A 23,368-nucleotide genomic window follows, 5' to 3' on the forward strand; every position below is an offset into this window, starting at 1 on the left:
TTTATTTTATACATCATTTCCAAATATATATATATATGCTATATTTTCCATCTATATTTCATATAAAATACATATATATTTTATACCAAGTATAGATGGTATAGTTCCAGTAGCTGGGTCATCTGATGTGAACAGACGACTCATTGGAAAAGTCCCTGATGCTGGGAAAGATTGAGGGCATGACTGGGCAATAAATTTGACCTAATTAAACTTAAAATCCATAGCAAAAGAAATCACTGACAAAAAGACAACTTACTGAATGGGAGCGAATACTTGCAAACGATACTACCAATAAAGGCCGAATCTCCAAAATTTATAAATAGCTCATTCTATAAATATGTATAAATACTTATATGTATACATACAAATATCCCATCTCCATCCGAAAAGTAATTTTTCTATTTTTTGATATCATGTCTCTTTTCACTTGTTTTGTAAACTGAGGAAATAAAACCAAAGGATGAAGCAGGCACAGTCTAGATATTGACAGAGAAGAACAGGAAACCCAAAGGCACCAATAGTGTTAGTTCAGTCGGTTCAGTCGCTCAGTCGTGTCTGACTCTGTAACTCCATGGACCGCAGCACGCCAGGCCTCCCTGTCCCTATTCATCTCCCGGAGTTTGCCCAAGTTCATGTTCACTGCATCAGTGATGTGGTCCAGCCATCTCATCCTATGACACCCTCTTCTCCTTCTGCCCTCAATCTTTCCCAGCATCAGGGACTTTTCCAATGAGACGTCTATTCACATCAGATGACCAAAATACTGGACCTATACCATCTATATTTGGTATAAAATACACATATATTTTATACCAAATATAGATGGAAAATATAGCAAAGTTTACTCAAACTCATGTCCATTGAATCGGTGATGCCATCCACCCATCTCATCCTCTGTCATCCCCTTCTCCTCCCCCCTTCAATCTTTCCCAACATCAGGGTATTTTCAAATCAGTCAGCTCTTCACATCAGGTGGCCAAAGTATTGGAGTTTCAGCTTCAACATCAGTCCTTCCAATGAATATTCAGGACTGATTTCCTTTAGGATGGACTGGTTGGATCTCCTTGCAGTCCAAGGGACTCTCAAGAGTCTTCTCCAACACCACAGTTGAAAAGCATCAATTCTATAATCCTTCTCTTTTTCTACAACTTTGCTCTTCCCAAGTTTTAGAAAGTACTATTTTTACTAAAACTGTTTGTTGCAGAATAAAAAGAGGAGTAATATATGCAGGTTGATTTGGAATTTTTAACCTGCACTAGTACTTAATCATTCTTAGTATGCATGTATTATAAATATGTTAGAAACTTGTCCTTTTTTCCCTTATTATGAGTATTTTGATACAAAAAAAGAAATTAGAAAAAAATGAACTGTAATATAAAACAGAATCAAACACATTATACACCTTAAATAACATTTTATGTTAGTGATATCTCAGTAAACCTTAGTGGGGGCAGTGAGAAATAAAATGAGCTTGTGTATATAAAATCCTTGTTGGGCTACACCCTGGAGGTCTTGCCTAGTCTCAAGACAGAAGAAAGAGCGCAGACTCGGCAACAGAGGCATCGGTGATTTAATGGATAGGAGACTCTAACACATCTGAAGCATGGTCCTGTGTGTGGCACAGCAGGCAGGACATGGCAGCAGTCTTTACTGCTGGGAGAGGACAGAGTGGGTGGAGGTGTTTACCAGGTGTAGGGAGAATTGACTTTAGGTTGGCTCATTGGTTACCAGGTAAACGAGCAAAGGACCACTCCCCTCACTGCCCAGTTGATAAGTTATCAAAGAGGTGGAGATGTTCTGATCTAAAGGTTCAGTTCAGTTCAGTCGCTCAGTCGTGTCTGACTCTTTGCGACCCCAAGAATCGCATCACACCAGGCCTTCCTGTCCATCACCAACTCCTGGAGTCTACCCAAACCCATGTCCATCAAGTCGGTGATGCGATCCAGCCATCTCATTCTCTGTCGTCCCCTTCTCCTCCTGCCCCCAATCCCTCCCAGCATCAGGGTCTTTTCCAATGAGTCAACTCTTCACATGACATGGCCAAAGTATTGGAGTTTCAGCTTCAACATCAGTCCTTCCAGTGAACACCCAGGACTGACCCCCTTTAGGGTGGACTGGTTGGATCTTCTTGCAATCCAAGGGACTCTCAGGAGTCTTCTCCAACACTGCAGTTCAAAAACATCAATTCTTCAGCTCTCAGCTTTCTTCACCGTCCAACTCTCACATCCATACATGACCACTGGAAAAACCATAGCCTTGACTAGACGGACCTTTGTTGGCAAAGTAATGTCTCTGCTTTTTAATATGCTATCTAGGTTGGTCATAACTTGCCTTCCAAGGAACAAGCGTCTTTTAATTTCATGGCTGCAATCACCATCTGCAATGATTTTGGAGGCCTAAAAGCTAAAGTCTGACACTATTCCCCCATCTACTTGCCATGAAGTGTTGGGACCGGATAGCATGATCTTAGTTTTCTGAATATTGAGCTTTAAGCCAACTTTTTCACTCTCTTCCTTCACTTTTATCAAGAGGCTTTTTAGTTCCTCTTCACTTTCTGCCATAATGGTGATATCATCTACCTATCTGAGGTTATTGATATTTCTTCCAGCAATCTTGATTCCAGCTTGTGCTTCTTCCAGCCCAGCGTTTCTCATGATGTACTCTGCAGATAAGTTAAATAAGCAGGGTGACAATATACAGCCTTGACGTACTCCTTTTCCTATTTGCAACCAGTCTGTTGGTCCATGTCCAGTTCTAACTGTTGCTTCCTGACCTGCACACAGGTGTCTCAAGAGACAGGTCAGGTGGCCTGGTATTCCCATCTCTTTCAGAATTTTCCACAGTTTACCGTGATCCACACAGTCAAAGGCCCCGGCACAGTCAATAAGGCAGAAATAGATGCTCTTCCGGAACTCTCTTGCTTTTTCTATGATCCAGCGGATGCCGGCAACCTGATCTCCGGTTCCTCTGCCCCCTCCAAAACCAGCCTGAACATCTGGAAGTTCACGGTCCACACACTGCCGAAGCCTGGCCTGGAGAACCCCGAGCACCACTTCACTAGCCTGTGAGACGAGTGCAGTTGTGCGGTAGTTTGAGCATTCTTTGGGATTGCCTTTCTTAGGGATTGGAATGAAAACTGACCTTTTCCAGTCCTGTGGCCACTGCTGAGTTTTCCAAATTTGCTGGCATATTGAGTGCAGCACTTTCACAGCATCATCTTTCAGGATTTGAAACAGTTCAACTGGAATTCCATCATATCCACTAGCTTTGTTCGTAGTGATGCTTTCTAAGGCCCACTTGACTTCACATTCCAGGATGTCTGGCTCTAAGGGAGTGATCACACCATCGTGATTATCTGGGTCGTGAAGATCTTTTTTGTACAGTTCTTCTGTGTATTTCTGCTACCTCTTCTTAATATCTTCTGCTTATGTTAGGTCCATACCATTTTTGTCCTTTATTGAGCCCATCATTGCATGAAATGTTCTCTTGGTATCTCTAATTTTCTTGAAGAGATCTTTAGTCTTTCCCATTCTGTTATTTTCCTCTATTTCTCTGCATTGATCGCTGAGGAAGGCTCTCTTATCTCTCCTTGCTATTCTTTGAAACTCTGCATTCAGATGGGAATATCTTTCCTTTTCTCCTTTGCTTTTCACTTCCCTTCTTTTCACAGCTATTTGTAACGCCTCCTCAGACAGCCATTTTGCTTTTTTGCATTTCTTTTCCATGGGGATGGTCTTAATCCCTGTCTCCTGTATAATGTCACTAACCTACGTCCATAGTTCATCAGGCACTCTATCTATCAGATCTAGTCCCTTAAATCTATTTCTCATTTCCACTGTATAGTCATAAGAGATTTGATTTAGGTCATACCTGAATGGTATGGTCTAAAGATGACACCAGGCATTTACTGATTAGGCTCTGTGATAAAGAGGGAAAGTCAGTCATATGATTAGGGTGTGGGTGAAGCAGAGACTGGTTAAGCAGGGGATGTGTGCAGAGCAAGAGAACAGCCATCTTGGGTGGCCTCACCATATAACCCTAAAAGTAAAATTAGTACAAATTAATAGAAAAAGATGATACTAATATTAAATGTCAGATTAAATGTCAGATGTAAATTTGGGAGATTATTAATTTACCTTATGCCCTCTGAATTATGTTAGTTGAAATAGTTTTCAAATCAATGAGTGGAATTGGAATTCCGGTTGGAATTGAGACAATGAGATAAATGCAGATAATTATGAATTGTATTAGGAAGCAAAACTGCTTTCAACAGTATCACTGTTGCTTTAGGACTTCACGTCTACACCACAGTCTGGAGCACTGCAGTTACTCTCAGAGTACCTAGCAGGATAAGCCTCTGGGACCCTGGATGTGTGAAGCTATTATTTCTGGGCTTCGGCAGTAAGAAATATGATCTGCGCCCCAGGAAAAACACTGACACCAGAAGACACGGTAATTTAAAGCCCAACCACAAGAAAACAGAAAGTTCAGTTACATACAGTTGTACTTCTCAAAGACAGAATCAATACCGACATATTAACAAGTAGTTGTTAAATTAATATTTAATTTGGTTCAATCAACCACAATTCTAAATAAATTTAAGATTATTTGATAATTTCTATTATCCTTCAATGTTGACATAAACATAGACTCTAAACTAAAAAATAACTGCTTTATTTAATTATCAAAAAATATATGTATAGATTCACAGGTTTTAAATTATTATATTGAACATTCAGAACATTTTGGCAGGCCTAAGAACATAAATTAAAATTCTTAATCTGCAGACCTGATAAAAGAACATGCATGTTGTTCTTAAAGAAAATACTGATTGCCAAGTTAACTAATGAATTTATATTAATAAATTCACTGGTGGTTTAAAAAGAAACCCTATTACACATTTTTAAATTGGCCCAGGATTTAGCTCCACAAAAATAGTTTCAGGAATGACAGTTTCTATTTCTTTTATCTTTGCCTACATATATAGAAGAATGCACGGACATTTTCACTTACGATTTTGGAGTATTGAAATGTTTCTAAATTGACTTTTTATATTATCTTTAGAACCAAAAAAAAAAAATACTATTTGGGTTATGGAATATGTTAACCAGTTTCCAATATAAAATAAGATATTATCTCTTTCTCTCAAATTGATGTCATGTTCTAGAATGGAAATAATAAAAAATTGGAAACATGTACTTTTATACTATTAATTTGACAGAAGTTACATAAAAGAAAAAATAAAATAGACAATGAAATGTAACACCTTTATTCCCTCATCTGTCTCTTTCTCATTACCCATCCATGGAGATATTAACAGCCTCACTACATAGAGAGAAATTGCTTGTTCTTTTATTGTGAGAATCTTTTCCAGATAAGTGGCAATTTGCATCCTCATGAGCAATATATGGCAATGTCTCATCTGGTCCCATGCAGTATGTAATTTTGCACACAATGTCATGCTGACCTGAAGTAACTAGGATATATTGCTTGCATAAGAAATATAATGGGTAGGGAAAATTTCCACATTCATGTCTTCCAGCCCACGATTTCATTATTCCATGACAATCAAGAATACAGCAGATGCCACACCTGCAAATATTAGGAAGTTAATTAACCAATGAAATATCATTAGGGATTTTCATTCAGCCAACAAAAATAATAATGTAAAGTTCACTCAAATTAGAGACAGCAAAAGTTTTATACAACTCTTCAACATTTACAAGGAAAACAGATCTAATAATTGATGGGAGTGGGCCTTGAAGAAATTTTACTTTAAAATATAGTAAATATAAGAGAGAAGCAATGTAAAACATTAAAACTTGCTACTAATTATAGTAATTTCTGGTATCCAGTAGGGATTTTTTAAATAATGCCATTTATTTTAAAATGCTCTTTTAAATTGTCAGAAAGCTTTTAAAATTATTTTTGACTAAAATCAAGAGGGAAATTTGACTACAATGGAAGTAATGTATCTCTCTAACAGGAATGATTTAAATCTGTGAAAAGTGAGGCCTGACAGGCATAAATTGGCTCCTGTCTTTTGATATTTAGAAGATGCATTAGCTCTCTTTTCTTGACAGAATACAGTATTCCATAGGTAGATTAGACCCCATCAAATGTCTACACTAATAACTTCTGTGATTGCCCACCTTTCCATTATGGTGGCCACTTTTTCCACTGTTTTCTTCCTGTCATTTATTGCTAGGGGGAGGGAAAGATCAGTTTGATGCGATATGAGTGCCCTTTACAGTTCTTTTCAGACAACTACAGTTTCTGTTTCTCATAGTGGACTCTAGGTCCATCACACATTCAAGGATCCCGATAAACAACAACCCAGAAAGCAATGGAACTCAGGCAACCACTCAAGTGTCCCTAATCCATGACCACTTAGTATTTTGGCATCTTTCATGATTTTCAAAGCTATTGGCAGGGTAGAATATTTTCTGTGCTCCATGAAATATATATCTATAGTTTAATTTTTTAAAAAATGAAATAATAAAATGAAGTAAAATGTATGATAACATTTTAATACATAGTGAAGCAGAGGTCTATTTAAACATGCAAATCATGTTTGAAATCAAAGAATCATTTTAAGCTCTACATCAAAGAATTCTCTTATCCATCCTACTAACTTCATACAGAATAAATCCCTTTCTGGTTTGCAAAGATGAAGTAATAGAGATTTCTAAAATCTAAACTGATTTTTCTTGCCTTATCTTTTGCTAGCTTCAATACACAATGAATAACTTTTTATATAACTAGATCTTCATTTTGTGTTTTCTTAAGGTAAATAATACAAAATTTCTATAGAATAGTAAAATATTAAAATATTTTTATTGGTACAGAGATGTTTTGTAGCATTTTTCTAAAAGTCCTAGCTATAGAATTGTATTTTTTCTATTGTTTTAATTTTCTTTTACTTGTAAGTCACAAGAAGATAAAGTAGAGAAAGATTTTGAAAGATTGTTTATTTATATAGACAGGATTAATTATATAGATATTCAATAATGAAGAGGTAGCCACAATTTGCACAGGGCAAACAGAAACATAACTCTCTTCAAATACATACAAACAAGTGAAAATTAAAAACATAATTAAAGTTTTCTACTTTGTATTAACATAATCTTCAATGAGGAATATTCTTTTGGATCCTCTTTTATAACTTCAAATGCCACACACATCATATACCATAAATATTATGGCTTTTCAATTTGACCAACAGAAAGTCTTAGCTGCTAAACAATTAAATGCTTTCTCCATATTTAGTCAATTTTACTTTCAGATGCTTTGCCCCACAACACCTGCTTTCCAGCTTAACTTCAAAGGAATATGTCATATAAAAGCATCTGAAAGGAGGAGACAAAATCTGACACCCCACTTGTCTCAGTCTTCATTGTTTTAAAAAGTAATAAGCAAATTTATATTACTTCTTAAAAGAACACTGAGGCAATTATTTTTTTAAAAAGGAAAAAAGTTTAGGTAGAAGTACGTTTTGCAAGGAGACTTTCACACGCTTGATTCTATTAGAGACAAAGAACAGAGTAGAAAAGAACAGAACACATTGCCTTGATTCATACCCAGGCACTGCCAATTACTCATTCTGTGTAATTTGTAAGTTTACTCATCACCCTAAGAGTAGGTTCCTCATCTATAAATGGGAGCATTGATTTTATTTACCTCAGAGGGTTATTGTAAGAAGCGACAGTGGTTCCACATGAAGCATTTATAACAGGGCCTGACAGAGGGTGGTAAATAAATATTAGGTAATATGAGTACGCTTTTAGATGACTAAAATTTTTATTTGCGTGCGTGTTGTATGTGTGTGCTTTTTCGTGTACACGTGTGGGTAGATATTTCATACCCGAGAAATCCTGGTGAAGAAAGGTAACTTGCTAACATTCACACAGTCAGAAAGCATTAGGGGCAGGATGTGGATCTGAGTATGTCTGACTGACTTCAAAGCCAGTGCCTTAACCACTGTGATAGATCTGTGATAGATGACCTTCTGCAGCTAATGGCGTGCGTGACTGTCAAGACCAAGTCTGATGGCAGAACTGTTTCAATGTAGAGGACAGGATGATTTTAATCCAAGTACAGGAATTTTATAAATGTGGAGGAGAAAGGATTGTTCTGTGTTTCCCTGTGTTGTTTCATAAAGACATGATTTAGGTGTCACTAATAAGCTTCTTACTCCTGAATCCTGAGGTCTTCCCTGCCGTATTAAGGTTTCTCTGACAATCATGATGAACAGGCCAGCTGTCCAACATCTCTCATAAAACAGTTTCCAATTCACATGGAATCATTTGCTCCAAACTCCTCTCTCCTGTCTTCTTTAGAAAAGCATGCCACAGCTGCATTTCAGCCAGCCTCAAGTAGTGCCTCATCTGTGAGCCATCTCAATGGACAACTAACATATTGAAGTGCACACAAAATGGGACCAATAGTGCCTTCCTGTTAATTAAAACCATCCTGACAGCCACTGACTTGGCCTCTATGATGCAGCTTCTCTCTGTGTTTGCCGAGTTGAGTCAACACATCTGCACCTGTAGCCTGGCTCATGATGAATCAAATGTGAAAACTGAAGGGATCCCTAAAAAATAGGAGCACTGGATTTCTTTCTTCTAAGACAAGGACTGCTCCTAGACCAAATATATATGGGTACATACAGTCCAATACTTTGAACATCACTATTATTGATAACAAAGAAATGTTAGACATCCTGATATCTTAAAGCTGTTGTTCTAAAAATGATTTGCTCTCAGGAGCCTTTCATACTCTTAAAAATCACTGAAGACCCAAATGCTTTCATTTATAAGAATTTTATACATTGATATAATTATATTAGAAACTGAAATGGAGAAACATCTAAAATATTTATTAATTTACTTTAAATCAAAAACAAACCTATTTTATGTCAGTAAAAATAAAAAGAAGAAGAAAAACAATTTCTTGAAAAATAACTATTTTCCCAGGCAAATAAAGTTAGTGAAAAGAAAGACAACTGTCTGTCATTTTTGCAGGTTTTTTTAAAATGTCTAATTAATGAGTAGATAGCTGGATTTTTTTCTATCTACTTCTGCCTTTAGTCTGTTGCAATATATTATTTTGTTGAAATATATGAAGAAAATCCAGCCTTACAAAGACATGTAGTTGGGAAAGGGAGCAATTAATAGCTTTCTCAGATAATTATGAATATACTTCTTTCTACTACAACATTCAATATGTGGTAGTTCTTTAAATGTTAGTAGCAGTGGCAAATCTGAAACCACTTCAGTGAACTTTCTGCAATCTGTTACATTAAAATCCATTGTTTCATCTTTCAACTTTGAATGGATCTTTTAGCCATACATGATTTTGACTTCATACACTCCCTGAAAGGATCTCTGGACTACATTGTGAGAATCACTCCTACAAAAAACTCTGAAAAGAATATGAATGCCTTCTTACACTGTTGGTGGGGTTGTAAAATGGTGCAACCACAATGGAAAAGAGCATGGAGGTTTCTCAAAAAACTGAAAATTGAACTAACTTATGATCCAGAAATTTCAACTCTGGGTATTTATCTGAAAAAAAAAGCACACTAATTGCAAAATATATATGCACTACAATGTTCAATGAAGCACTATTTAGAGTAGTCAAGATATGGAAGCAGATGAACATTACCCACCAATTGATTTTGACTATCAATAGATAAATAAATAGAGAAGATGGTATACACACACACACACACACACACACACACACACACACAAAGCACTATTAGTCATTAAAAAATGAAATATTTCCATACGTAACAAAATGGCTGGATCTAAAGAGTATAATGTTAAGTGAAATAAGTCAGACAGAAAAAGCCAAACACTGTATGATCTTGCTTATATGTGGAACCTAAAACAAAACCAACAAAGCAAAATGAAAACAGATTCACAGATACAAATTACAAACTAGTGGCTGCCAAAAGGAAGAGGAGTAGCAAGTGTGCAAATCAAGTGTCGGGGATTAAGAGATACAAACCTCCACTTATGTAATAAGTCACAAGGACGCAATATACAACATAAAGGATATAGTCAGTAATAACTGTAATAACTTTGTATGGGAACAGATGGTTTTCGGATTTAACATGGAGATCATTTCATAATGCATGTTCACGTCAAACCATCAAGTAGTATACCTGAAACTAACATAACATAACATAATCTGTCAAATATACTTCAATAAACATTTTTAAAGAGTATGAATGAATAAATCTAGCATAGCAACAAAGCAAGATGTAATAATTATACAAAGAACCTTATAAAAGGGTTCAAGACTTCAGTTAACTTAAACTAGCATTATATGTTTAGCATTATAAACCAGCAAACAGGCCCATCTTGAAGATGCAGTCTTGCAAACTTGGCCAGGTAGAACAGAGTCAGTTGGATTCTAGTCCATTTGCTCCCCTGGCCAAACTGACCCTTTGTAGTGAACAAACTATGCAACTTTACATGGTAGCCCAAGTTACATTGATATACTAGGAATGGCAATCACACATAGTAGGGGAAAAAAAGAAGAAAAAATTTGCTCTTCTGAGTTATAACTATTTGAAATAATTCATGGTATTCTTCAACTTTTATTCTTTCACTTCTGGGGCATATTCATGACAAGTCTGACAGTTGTAAGTTCATGGTAAGTAGAAAATAAGATCAGGTTCAGGTTCCTGCAGAGTGCTTTTATTTCATGACATGTGTATTACCAGCACCAGGAAAAGTGCTTACATAGAAAACATTATAAAAGAAGAAAATCTAATTTTAAATCTTATGATTAAGAGCTTTATTTTTAAAAAGTGAGCAATCCCCTTCAGTTAAAAGGTGTAAAAATACAAATTTCTAACCATTTGACTGTCTTATAAGAAGCTGTACACCACCCAAAGAAAGTGACATTTCATGAAAATGTAATGAAATGAGAGATTTAAAAAAAAACTCTGTAAACATTGAAATAGTTTAATTTTTTTTTCTTTAAAATGTGACGAGATCAGTAATTTTTGCTGGTTTGTATCCCTTAAGAGTATATCAGTAAAGAAGGATATTTATAAATTAATATTCAGCAAAAATGTTTCTATCTCACTGCTCTTTAATTATTACACCATGATGTATCCCTTACCAAATTCATAATGCTCTCTTATTCATTTATTTGTATGCAGTTATAATGTAAATCTGATTTTTAACAACATAACCTACCATCAAGAAAACTAGCTATTTCCTACCCTATCTGGTGTCCAGACAGTACAATCCCTAAACCAAGGAAATTGCTAAACATCAGTGTCTTTCAGAGACTTGTGTTATGTGGTAAATATGCAATTTTGCAAAAGACAGGGTTTATAAATGATGACTCATATGTACTGGAGATTACCACTAAGTCTGCGTAGCCATTTAAAATGAATATATTAAAAGCTGGTTATAAGCAGAAAAATTACTGTATTTGGTACTAATTGCGGTTCTTTTTCCTTTACCACTTTCTGAGCTCATTAGAATCACATGTTATGTGAATCTCTCCCCTTTGGAAATTCATCCCTTACACAAGTGGTCCCCAACATTTTAGCACCAAGGATTGGTTTTGTGGAGGACACCCACTCACCTCCTGCTGTGTGGCCCAGTTCCTAACAGGCCACATACTGGTACCAAAACATGGCCCGGGGTTTGGGGACCCCTGCCTTATGCTATCAGGTAACCAACCTTAGCTTCCCACTAGACCAGTCTGCTACAGGCCTTGAAAGTACATACGTGCAGCAGAAGTAAAGACAATTTTTATTTCACAGATAAAAAAACATTCATGAGCTGCATGGAACATTCAAGTAAACTGTACTCTAGGACTTGCTAAAATCTTTCCAATAGACATTTTTTGGCCAGTCTTTCAACATAGATGCAATAACAACATAAACTGCATTCCATACCCTAATCTGAAAAAAATCAATTTTTGGAGTTTTACTGAAAAATGAGTATTAAAAACAATAATCCAAAAATAAGAACATGAAGCTTAAAACAATTTAAAGATTTCTTTTAATTACTTAAATTAATTACTTAATTAATTTCTTTTAATTACTTAATAATGTTTAAATTATTAAGTATATAGGTAAGACAAAAAGAAAATCTGATTATGATCCATGCTTCTTATAATGGTAACTTATGAAGTGTTGCATTTCCGTACAGGAAAATGGTGATTAGCCTGAATCTCCTTACCTCCAGTTCACTATAGCTCAGTGACAGTCAAACTCCAATTGGCACCAGGTATGTTCAAAATATAGAATACATTCTTCTTTAAACAGAAAATTACATTTCACATCAACGTTGGAATTGTTCAGAGAATCAGAACGAAAATAGCCATATATATATATATATATATTTATATATATATATATATATATATATATAAATCATTTTCATGTCCACAGAAAGGATTAAGTTATATTTTTCATGATCTGTTTACTTGGTTCAGAAAGGAAAATACAGCCAGTGTGAGTCCTACGCAGTTTAAAAGCATGAGAGTCTTGCCCAACAATTGCAAACACAAACTTCCTCTAGGGGATGAGATAGCTCTATTGAACCCACTGAAGTGTCTTAAGCATAACACACCTTTCCTCTAATTACGTGCTCAACAAGAAAACGTATAATGTCATTTCCTGGGAGCAAAAGGATTTATTTATAGTTGTGAATATTTTGATCTCCTAACAAATTAAATCATCAAACTCAAAATTAATAAACTGCTATTCTCATTTCCATTTTCTTTTGAAAGAAGGTATTCACTTGACATTTATACTGAAGACAGATCAAGGTTAAAAGAGCAATTCTGGAAAAAAATGAAAACAAAAACCTAGGAATAAAAGGAGTCTTCTATTCTAAGACCAACAGTATATTTTGTTAAATGCTATTTAATTTTAATATCACATATTACACAATTAAAATGATCTATGAGTTAATTTTAATAACAATCAATATTTGTTGATTAACCATTAAGTATCCTACACTCATTCTAATACTTAAAACTATAAAAACCACTGATGCCACAATAAAGAAATAGAATCATTTGACCCTGAAACTTTCCAAATCTGAATTAATGTAAAGTCAAAAGTTGGTAAAGAATCCACCTACAATGCAGGAGACCCCGGTTCAATTCCTGGGTCGGGAAGCTCCGCTGGAGAAGGGATAGGCTACCCACGCCAGTATTCTTGGGCTTCCCTTGTGGCTCAGCTCATAAAGAATCCGCCTGCAATGCAGGAGACCTGGGTTCGATCCCTGGGTTGGGATGATCCCCTGGAGATGGGAAAGGCTACCCACTCCAGTATTCTGGCTTGGAGTATTCCATGGACTCTATAGTCCATGGGGTCGCAAAGAGTCAAACATGACCCTTCACTTCAGACACCAACAGTGGAATTTTGTAAAGACACAAAGAAAAGAAAATATGGATGTCAAAATACTGTTGAGTCTTAGTGTACACTACCTGATAACAAAGAACTTTCTTATTTTGAATAAGGGAACAAAGGAGGGATAGTAAGTCTGCACTTCAAAATGAATGATCCTCAATGTATAAGGTAATCAAAGGCATGTGTATATTTATAGAGAATCTTACATGGTCCTATTGAGTATCAAGTTTTTCTTAAATTGAAATTTCAAGACACTTTATATATTTCAAAGTTGTCACATTTGTCTTTCATATACTTAACATGTGTAAATGTCAAGAGGTGTTTCTGTATATGTGTGTGTCCTCGATAAAAGATGACTTCAAATCATATCAAGGTTCCACCTAAGAATTGGCAATTTTGAAGAATTCCTGCCAAGATGACGCAAGAATGTTTCACTCTTTCCAATCCTACTAACATTGGGTTGGCCAAAAAGTTTGTTCAGTTTACATAAAAACCCAAAGGAACTTTCTGGCCAAACCAATACCCAAACTGATTCAACGTCTAGAAAGGATCAATGAAAATATGAAATGTCATTAAGTAATTTATAAGAAAGCTGGTTAGTCAACTATTAGGGAAGTCTTGAATAAAACTACAGGGTGGATAAAGAGAGTTAGGACAGAGAGAAAATGGGAAGTGGGAGGAAATGCCCATGGTTTCCATAAATGCCCCTCCCAAGTCAAGAGAGCAAATGTTTTGCTCATCTGCTATGACAAATATTCTAGGTATTTCTCTGGGTAATTTTCCCACTACATTAGAGGTCATATTTTTGAAAAGTGTTACCTAATTGAAATATGCTAAAAGCAAAGTTAAAAGTATTTTATAGCACAGAAGTTCTCTATGTGTGGTCTCTGAACCTGTTTCATCAGCAACACCTGGGAACTCAGGAGCACAAATTCTCAGGCCCAAACCCAAACCTGCTAATTCAGAAGATATGGTGGTCGGGACCCAGGAATCCAGGTTTTAACAAGCTATCCAGGTAATTCTCATAAACACAAAGATTGAGAACTGCTGATCTAGACTTTAGTATGGCAAAACCACTACCATATTGTAAAGTAATTACCCTCCAATTAATAAAGTAGAAATTTTTTTATTAAAAAAAAAACAAAAACATAGCTTGAACGTAATAACACGTTGAGGAGAAAGTTAGGTCAAAAAGATCTTTCATTTTGTCACTGCACCAAATAATATGAACTGTTCTAAAAACATGTAAGTAAAAGGAGAAATTTACCATTAGAAAACATGGAACTACAGACATGAAAGGACTTAAAGGAATTAGTAGATAATTAGATCCATACTTTGAGAAGCTCTGAAACACAATCTACAGCAAATTATTGATTTCACATCTGTAGTTTTGAAGTCTACTTTTGTGGAGCACAGTTAGATAATTTTTTTCAAAACTGATGTAGAAGAACGTAAGCCAGGAAATTTATTCAACTAAAATTGAGCGGTTAAGTAAAAGAGCATTCACTTGATATTCGAGAGTTTACTGCATGTGCTGGATCCCCTATCATATTTAATTCAGTTACTTTGTGAAAACCTTTACCTATTTTATGGATGTGGACTGTATTAGTAATACTGACTATTCTAAACTTGGACAGGGAGATGGAAATATGTCCATTGTGTTATTGGAAACCACTGATCCTGACCTTACTAAAATGAGTAAGAGTGTCATGCACTAGTAACCTGACCTTTAACCTGAACTTTCCTTTGGGGAATTTTGAGATGGACTAAATCAATTGATATGGCCATTGCAATTGAAGGTCCTGTCAAAATTTTAACAGTATTTGAAGGGGGTAACTGGAATCTGAAATGGCCTGTAAGTAACACAGAACTACAGTTTTCAATATACCAGGAATTCAACACATTTAATTTCTTCTTTATACTGTGTAACATGAAGCAAACAAAAAAACTTAAATAAAATTTTCAAGCAGATGCTGAGAGATTCTGCTATTTTGATTCAAATATATTTCTGATGAGTCTTTCATTAATATAAGAAATTAAAACAGTTTAGATGAGAGAGAAATGATTTTTAAAAATAAATTTAACAAATGTATCTTGAAGGTTTAACTATTATTTTCCCTCATGATTTCATAATTTGGGTGACCATGGAACACAAGGAAGAGAGTTCTTTTACCTAGTTCAAAGGAAAAATATTGTACAGAAGACCACAGATAAATATAACCTTTATTTTACATTTTAAGAACAATCAAATTGAAGCTTATGTTCTTTCACTATCAAAAACTAAGATATACGTGGACTATATACTGATTTATTCCTGGCCCACAAGGTACTTTTGATACTGGACAGAAAAACAGAATGCTTTTTAATCAATGTATGTTTTAAATTATACTAATAGGCAGCATATCAGCTGTGAGGTGAGACTACTTTGAAAAAGACTGCTTCAGCTTACGGAAAATACCAGCTGTCTCCATCTGTGAAGATGGATTACCACCTGTCCTGTTATCTTCCAGACACAATACAAGGCACGTTGGCCATTTTAGCCAGGATAACTGTACCCATATGTTCTCTAATTCTGTCTGCATGCTGCCTACCATTAAATATTCGTAATGGATCACGGTAAACAAGAGATTAGCATGGAAGACAAGGTGTTTGAGCAGAGTCTAAGCCTCTGTTTTACTAAATCTCTTTCCTTGCTCTCAAAACCTTGCATAAGCTATATTTGTGATAATATCATCAATTTTAGCTAACCAGTAAAGCAACCATGTGAAAACAAAAAAACAGAGAGGGTCCTTGTTTTTCTTTTTAATTTCAAGGCATAGTAAGTTCAGGCTACATGTCACAACAAGTTAAAACTCAGATCAAAACATTAAGAAAATACATTAACGTTTAAAATGATCACATACATAATTTGCTAGAAATAACAAAGTTTGCTAGAACTTTTTTTCCCTTTACTCATCATTTATAAAATGTTACCTAATTGAATGCATCTAAAAGAAAATAGTATATAAAAAGAAGTTATTTAAATATTAAAAAAAAAAGAAGTTATTTAAATATTATAGCTGGGGGAAAAATTACTTTTATTTGCAAAATAATATGCATATTTACAATTATATTAGTTCCCTTCCTAAATCTTTAATCAACAAATGGAGATGGATAAAGAAGGTGTGTATCTCCTATGGAATAAACAGAGTAAAAAAAGGTTTCATTATCAAACGCATATATGCACTTGGTCATCCTCATTTGTAACCAACAGTATGTAAAATGCTGAATGATGAGATATTGAGTTCTGTTTTGATGAGTACACAGCTAATTTGACGCTACTGAAATCAAACACAAAGTTGTGGCCCTACAATGCCAACAGTATGCTATAGCCAACTGAACACTGGAAAAAACTACAGATCCCCATCAGCCATTTTGCCTAGAGTTCAATATTCAAGGTCCCTGGTCAATACGATTTAGTTCAAAAGATTAATAACCTAAAACAATGCAAAAAAAAAAATCTAAAAATACAGAGTAAAAACATATGTTTAGAATCCCATTGCCTCATCTTAGAGTAACTAGAAAGATAAAATGATCTCAAAATATAATCTCCCTGTTGTAAACAGTTATAAATTCCAGTCCTCTTGGAGGTAAATAATAGACTGATACTTGCAAAATGTAATTTTGTCTTACATTGTTGAGTTCTAATTTATATTTAAGTCAAACATTTTATTTCTTTCAAACTAGTGCAAGGTTAGAATTCCTGGTTAAACTTTGAAATAAAAAGAACAGGGAGAAGCAAGAAATGATTAAAGGAACACATTACAAAAGATTTCTTGATTTACAAAACGTTTCTTTTAAAAGAAAGCAGAAAGCCATTGTAATGGTTAAAGACAGAGCCCTTTTTTGTGGGCGGTTGGGAAGTACTTCTAGAGAGGGTCATATTTCCTTAGGCTATAGACCAAGACGACTTAACTGCCCCAGGACTAGAGCTTTGTAGTGAGAACAATTCATTCACTGAGAGCATTAAGATTCAGTAATCAAAGTATGAGGACAAGGTGTGATTTTCATCTTATCTAAGGACAACTGACTACCAATTCAAAAGAAACAAATAGCAGTAAAAAAATGGAAACTCTCAAATGGATAACATTTTAAAATGTGGGATCCTTTATTCAATTTTAAATTTCATTTTTTATAAATCATTGACTATATAATAAGCCAAAAACACTGTTTAACAAATTCCAACCCCAAGCATATATTTTAAAAACCTGTTCAAAAAGCAGAAAGCACAAAACTCTGTTGCATCAAAAACTTTAAAAAGACATGAAGTAGAGAAATTTACCAAATATTTATCATCAACATTCCATAATCAAGAAAACTAATGCAAACTTAAAGGTAACAGAGCCAATTGTTTAAAATACTACTTCACTCAGTGCACATAATGAGTTTTGTTGAAAAGTTTACTGTTAGAATGTTCCTAAGAGCCACATGGAGAAGCTATGTATTAATATACACACTTACCCTAAGCCCAATTCACATTCTATTTGTACTCCAATGGACTTCATCAGCTATACTCATTTCCCTGACACTCCTCCAAACAGAAGAATCTATAATATAAATTAACATCTTAATTGGATGGAACCTGCTAGTTTTTGAATACTAGTCTTAAAAATAAGATAGAAGGGTTTACAACCTTGCATTTAATGATACCAATTTACATCTGACTAAAACAGGTAAAAATGGAGAAAATGCATTTTTAAGGTAACATAGCTAAATAAAAGTAATTTTTAGCAAAAGTGTTTTACTGCTTCAGCACAGCAAAGGAAATTGTAAACAAGACCAAAAAAACAACGCTTAGAATGGAAGAAAATATTTGCAAACAAAGCAACTGACAAGGGATTAATCTCCAAAATACACAAACAGCTCATGCGGCTCAATAAGAAAAAACAACTCAAAAAATGGACAGAAGACTTAAACAGATATTTCTCCAACAAAGACATACAGATGGCCAACAAACACATGAAAAGATCAACATCACTACTTATTGCTGTTGCTATTTAGTCACTAAGTCTTGTTTGACTCTTTTTGCGACCCCATGGACTGTAGCCCAAAAGACTCTTCTGTCCATGGTATTTCCCAGGCAAGAATAATGCAGTGGGTTGCCATTTCCTTCTCCAGAGGATCTTCCCAACCCAGGAATCCAACCCACTCTTCTGCATTGGCAGGTGGATTCTTTACTACTGAGCCACCAGGGGCCCAGTAGTTCTCCATAGCACCCACTACGGAGAACAGGATGGAGATTCTTTAAAAAAATAAAAATAGAACTACCATATGATCCATCAATCCCACTCCTGGGCATATGCCCAGAGAAAACCATAATTCAAAAAGATACATGCACCCCAATATATAATCTTCCCTGGTGGCTTAGAGGGTAAAGCGTCTGCCTGTAATGAGGGAGACCTAGGTTCGATCCCTGGGTCGCAAAGATCCCCTGGAGAAGGAAATGGCAACCCACTCCAGTACTCTTGCCTGGAAAATCCCCTGGACCAAGAAGCTTAGTAGGCTACAGTCCATGCAGTGGCAGAGTCGGACACAACTGAGTGACTTCACTTTCACTTTCATCCCAAATATTCACTGCAACATTACTTACAACAGCAAGGACATAGAAGCAACCTAAACATCCATCATCAGAGAAACGAATAAGGAAGAGGTAGAACACACATACAGTGGAACATTAGCCATAAGAAGGAACAAAACTGAATCATCTGGAGAGACATGGATTGACCTCCAGACTGTCATACATAGTGAAGTCAGAAAGAGCAAAAAAAATTAACACATATATGTAGAACCTAGAAAAATGGTATAGATGTACCTATTTGCAAAGCAGAAACAGGGACAGAGATGTATATAACAGATGTATGGATACCAAGGGGAAAAGGGGGAGGGATGGAAAGGGAGATTGGGATTGACTTATACACACCATTATGTAGAAAATAGGTAACTAATAAGAACAGACTGCGTAGCACAGGGAACTCTGACTCAGTGCTTTTGATGTAAATGGGAAGGAAATCCAAGGAAACGGGGCTGATTTACTTTGTTATACAGCAGAAACTAACATAACATTGTAAAGCAACAATATTCAATTTACAAAAAAGCCTTATGTATCATCTGTTCCGATGCTTTTAAACTGTGGTGTTGGAGAAGTCTCTTGAGAGTCCCTTGAACTGCAAGGAGATCTAACTAGTCCCTCCTAAAGGAGATCAGTCCTGGGTGTTCATTGGAAGGACTGATGTTGAAGCTGAAACTCCAATACTTTGGCCACCTGATGTGAAGAGCTGACTCATTTGAAAAGACCCTGATGCTGGGAAAGATTGAAGGCAGGAGAAGAAGGGGACGACAGAGAATGAGATGGTTGGATGGCATCACTGACTCAGTGGACATGGGTTTGAGTAAGCTCCGGGAGTTGGTGATGGACAGGGAGGCCAGGCGTGCTGCAGTCCGTGGGGTCGCAAAGAGTTGGACACGACTGAGCAACTGAACTGAACTGAATCATCTGTTATACATGAAAGTGCTTTCTCTTAAAGGAGTAGCACTTGCAAACGCATATATCCCATTATTTCATTACCTTTATTGGATGTTTATTAAAACAAAAAGACAAAAACAGTGGCAAACTGAGAGGATAGAAGGGATACAGAAAATACATGTCTCACCATGTCATATGGCATGATTTAAAAAAAAAAAATGACCATAATCTCTCTGACAAGGTCAACATGAGCCTTTACACTCTGGGCTCCTAGAAACATAAGGCTGAAAAATATACAATTAACGGTGGTTTAAATTTAGATCTGCTCACAGTTATCAACATATCAAATTTTTTAAAAAAAATTAAATTTTTAAAGGATTTTAAAATTCTAAAAATGTTCAAAATTTAGGGAGATAAAAGTTAGCTCTAAGTGTCTGTTTTGATTTTAAACTACTTCTCTTCAAGGCTCAAATATTCTTATATTTAATTTCTATTTAAAATTGACTTGTTAATAATCCAAGCATATTTTCAAATGAAATCACATTGAGAAATGTAGATAAGATTAACAATTTTTACCTGGTATAACATATTCCACATACTGACTGATTATTTTTCCCTCCCACATCTTTATGTATTTCATTTTACGACACTTAAAATATATATTTCTATAGCATAACACTTATTGAGACATGATGTTTAATTACTAAAGTAAAATTTAGGTTACATCCAAAATATGTTAATAAATTTGCCTATTTGAAAACTGTATAATTTGGGGGAAAATCAAATAGAAATACATTCAGATTATTGTTTTTCCAAAATGAAAATTTTGTTATTTATCTAATATATATAAGATAAATGTATTATATATATATATATATATATATATATATATCTCATACAAAATACATTAAATAATAATGAGCAAAGCCTAATGAAAAATTGGAGGCCTATCAATAGCAATTTTAACTATGACTTTGAGTATGGTATTATAACAACTGGATTTACAATTTATAATCTAGTTAAATACTGTTTTCTAGGAATTATTAATCAGTTTAATTAGAGTCTAGATAGACAACACCAGATAAGTTCAGGTTTGTTTGTTTTTTTTTTAAGAAAAAACAAAAAAATCCTAGATGATAAACTTAAAGACTTTAAGACCATCTTCTTTGAACTAGTCAGGACAGGAAAACTTCCACTGTTTATCATATAAGCATTCATAGTGAAGAGGAATTAACGAGCCTCTTGGTGAGTGTAAAAGAGGAGAGTGAAAAAGCTGGTTTAAAACCCAACATTCAAAAAACTAAGCTCATGGCATCCAATTCCATCACTTCATGGCAAACAGATGGGGAAAAAGTGGGGACAGTGATAGATTTTATTTTATTGGGCTCCAAAATCACTGTGGACAGTGACTATAGCCACGAAATTAAAAGATGCTTGCTCCTAGGAAGGAAAGCTATGATAAACCTAGATAGCATAATAAAAAGAAGAGACATCAATTTGCTGACAAAGGTCCATATAGTCAAACCTATGGTTTTTCCAGTAGTCATGTATGGGTGTGAGAGCTGGACCATAAAGAAGACTGAGAGTCAAAGAACTGATGCTTTTAAAGTACTGTGCTGGAGAAGACTTTGAGAGTCCCTTGGACAACAAGGAAATCAAACCAGTCAATCCTAAAGGAAATCAACCCTGAAAATTCACTGGAAGGTCTGATGCTGAAGTTGCAATACTTTGCCTACCTGATGTGAAGAGCTAATCTTTGGAAAGGATCTTGATGCTAGGAAAGACTAAGGGCAGGGGAAGAAGTGGGCAACAGAGGTTGAGATGACGGATGGCATTACCTACGCAACGCACATGAGTTTTGGAAACTGTGAGACAGTGAAGGACGGAAAAGACTTGCCTATTGCAGTTCATGGGGTCACAAAGATTAGGGCAGGACTTTGCAACTGAACAACATCAAAGAGTAGAAGAATGACTTAAGTGTTAGAAAACCAGATAAGAAGACAAAAATTGAAAAATTTTGTCATGAGTTCTCAGGCTGTATCATTTAAATACTCACATTCCCATTTAATAACGACTAATATCAGTATAGGCAACACACTCTCTTACACATGGCTATTCACTTACTTTAAAAATAATCTGAAATATTCTGTGTTAATATCACCTCAGAAAACACAAATATTTCTTAAAAGCTAGATTAAGCTAAATTACACAAATTTAAGCTATTCATTTTTCCTCTGATACCATATTAAACACAAATGTAACTTGTTGAGGGTGGTGAATTAATTTATTTTTAATCTAGAAACAGAAATCATTTTTATAAAATCTCAATTTCCGTCATTACTCTTCATATAAGATACAGAAAAAAAGATGCTATATTTAAGGAATGACTGTCAAAACTCCACTCTCAAGAAGTTCTTAGTCTTCTTGAAGATTCAGACAGGGTTTGGCATAAACTCGGATCATGTCCCGGTAAGATAATTTCTCTGGGGCCATATCATTCACTCAGCTTTGAAGGATTTATCTTAGATTCAGCTGGCCTAGTAACAATTCTTATTCAAAGAACCTAAACACGAAAGCAAGCAAAAAGGAAGTAACTGGCGGTTTTTCAACCCCAGCTCTCAGCTTCCACTCAGAAAATATCTTCCTTCTTTTATATTTTCCTATGTAAGCTTTTATTAATATTGTTTAAGAATAGCAACTACTAGAAGAGTCTAAAGTGTCATATGATCAATATTTCTACTTCTTTCACTACATGGTACAGTTCTATACCATCCATAGCCTTTCAGTACATATTAATTGATGCTGAATATTTGATAATAAATTAAATAATAAAGCATAATACTGTGAGCAGCAAAACCAGTTGGTAGTAGATTTTTTAATCAACTATTAAAGGATATTTATAAATAAACAATTTATGGAAAAATTACAACAAAATTCTAATTTATTCTTTCTCTCCTACGATATAAGATTAGACTGTGTTCATGACATTTATATCTATAAATGGAAAAGAAATCTGTAAATGGAAATTACATCTATAAATGGAAAAAAAAATTGTGCAGAGAGAGAAATATTTTGGAATGCTATGGCCCATAAAAGAGTCAGAGTATTAAGTGTGATGAGAGAAATAGGAGAAAACTAACCATGATGGAAGAGCAGCATGAAAAAGTTAATAACTAGAAAAAATTCTCACATGGAAAATATAATAACTTTTGTTCAATTTAGAGAACAAAAATTAGCTATACATTTTAAAGAACTACTTGACACTTTTTTCAGTTAAAGATGAATCATCCTTCCTTATTTGGCAATTTTTAGATTTTGTTTCATGTTAATTTGCAGCAAACTTTCCTAACTCAGTGTCTGCTTACTCTTCAGAATATAAAAAAAAAAAATCACCAGGTAGTTTGTGGCAAGGCAGCCAAAAGAAATAAATTATCAGCTCAGTTAGATTCTGGCTTTTTTTCTCAAACTTT

The 23,368-nt window shown here is 35.0% G+C and overlaps 1 protein-coding gene across 1 annotated transcript in view; it reads right to left on the minus strand.

Annotated features, from left to right (window-relative positions):
- The window catches only part of ROBO1 (roundabout guidance receptor 1), a 442,006-nt gene that overhangs the window by 308,314 nt on the left and 110,324 nt on the right, over positions 1–23,368 (minus strand). The gene's annotated exons all lie outside the window — the stretch shown is intronic.

Source organism: Dama dama, chromosome 31 (assembly GCF_033118175.1).
Source record: "Dama dama isolate Ldn47 chromosome 31, ASM3311817v1, whole genome shotgun sequence".
NCBI lineage: Eukaryota > Metazoa > Chordata > Mammalia > Artiodactyla > Cervidae > Dama > Dama dama.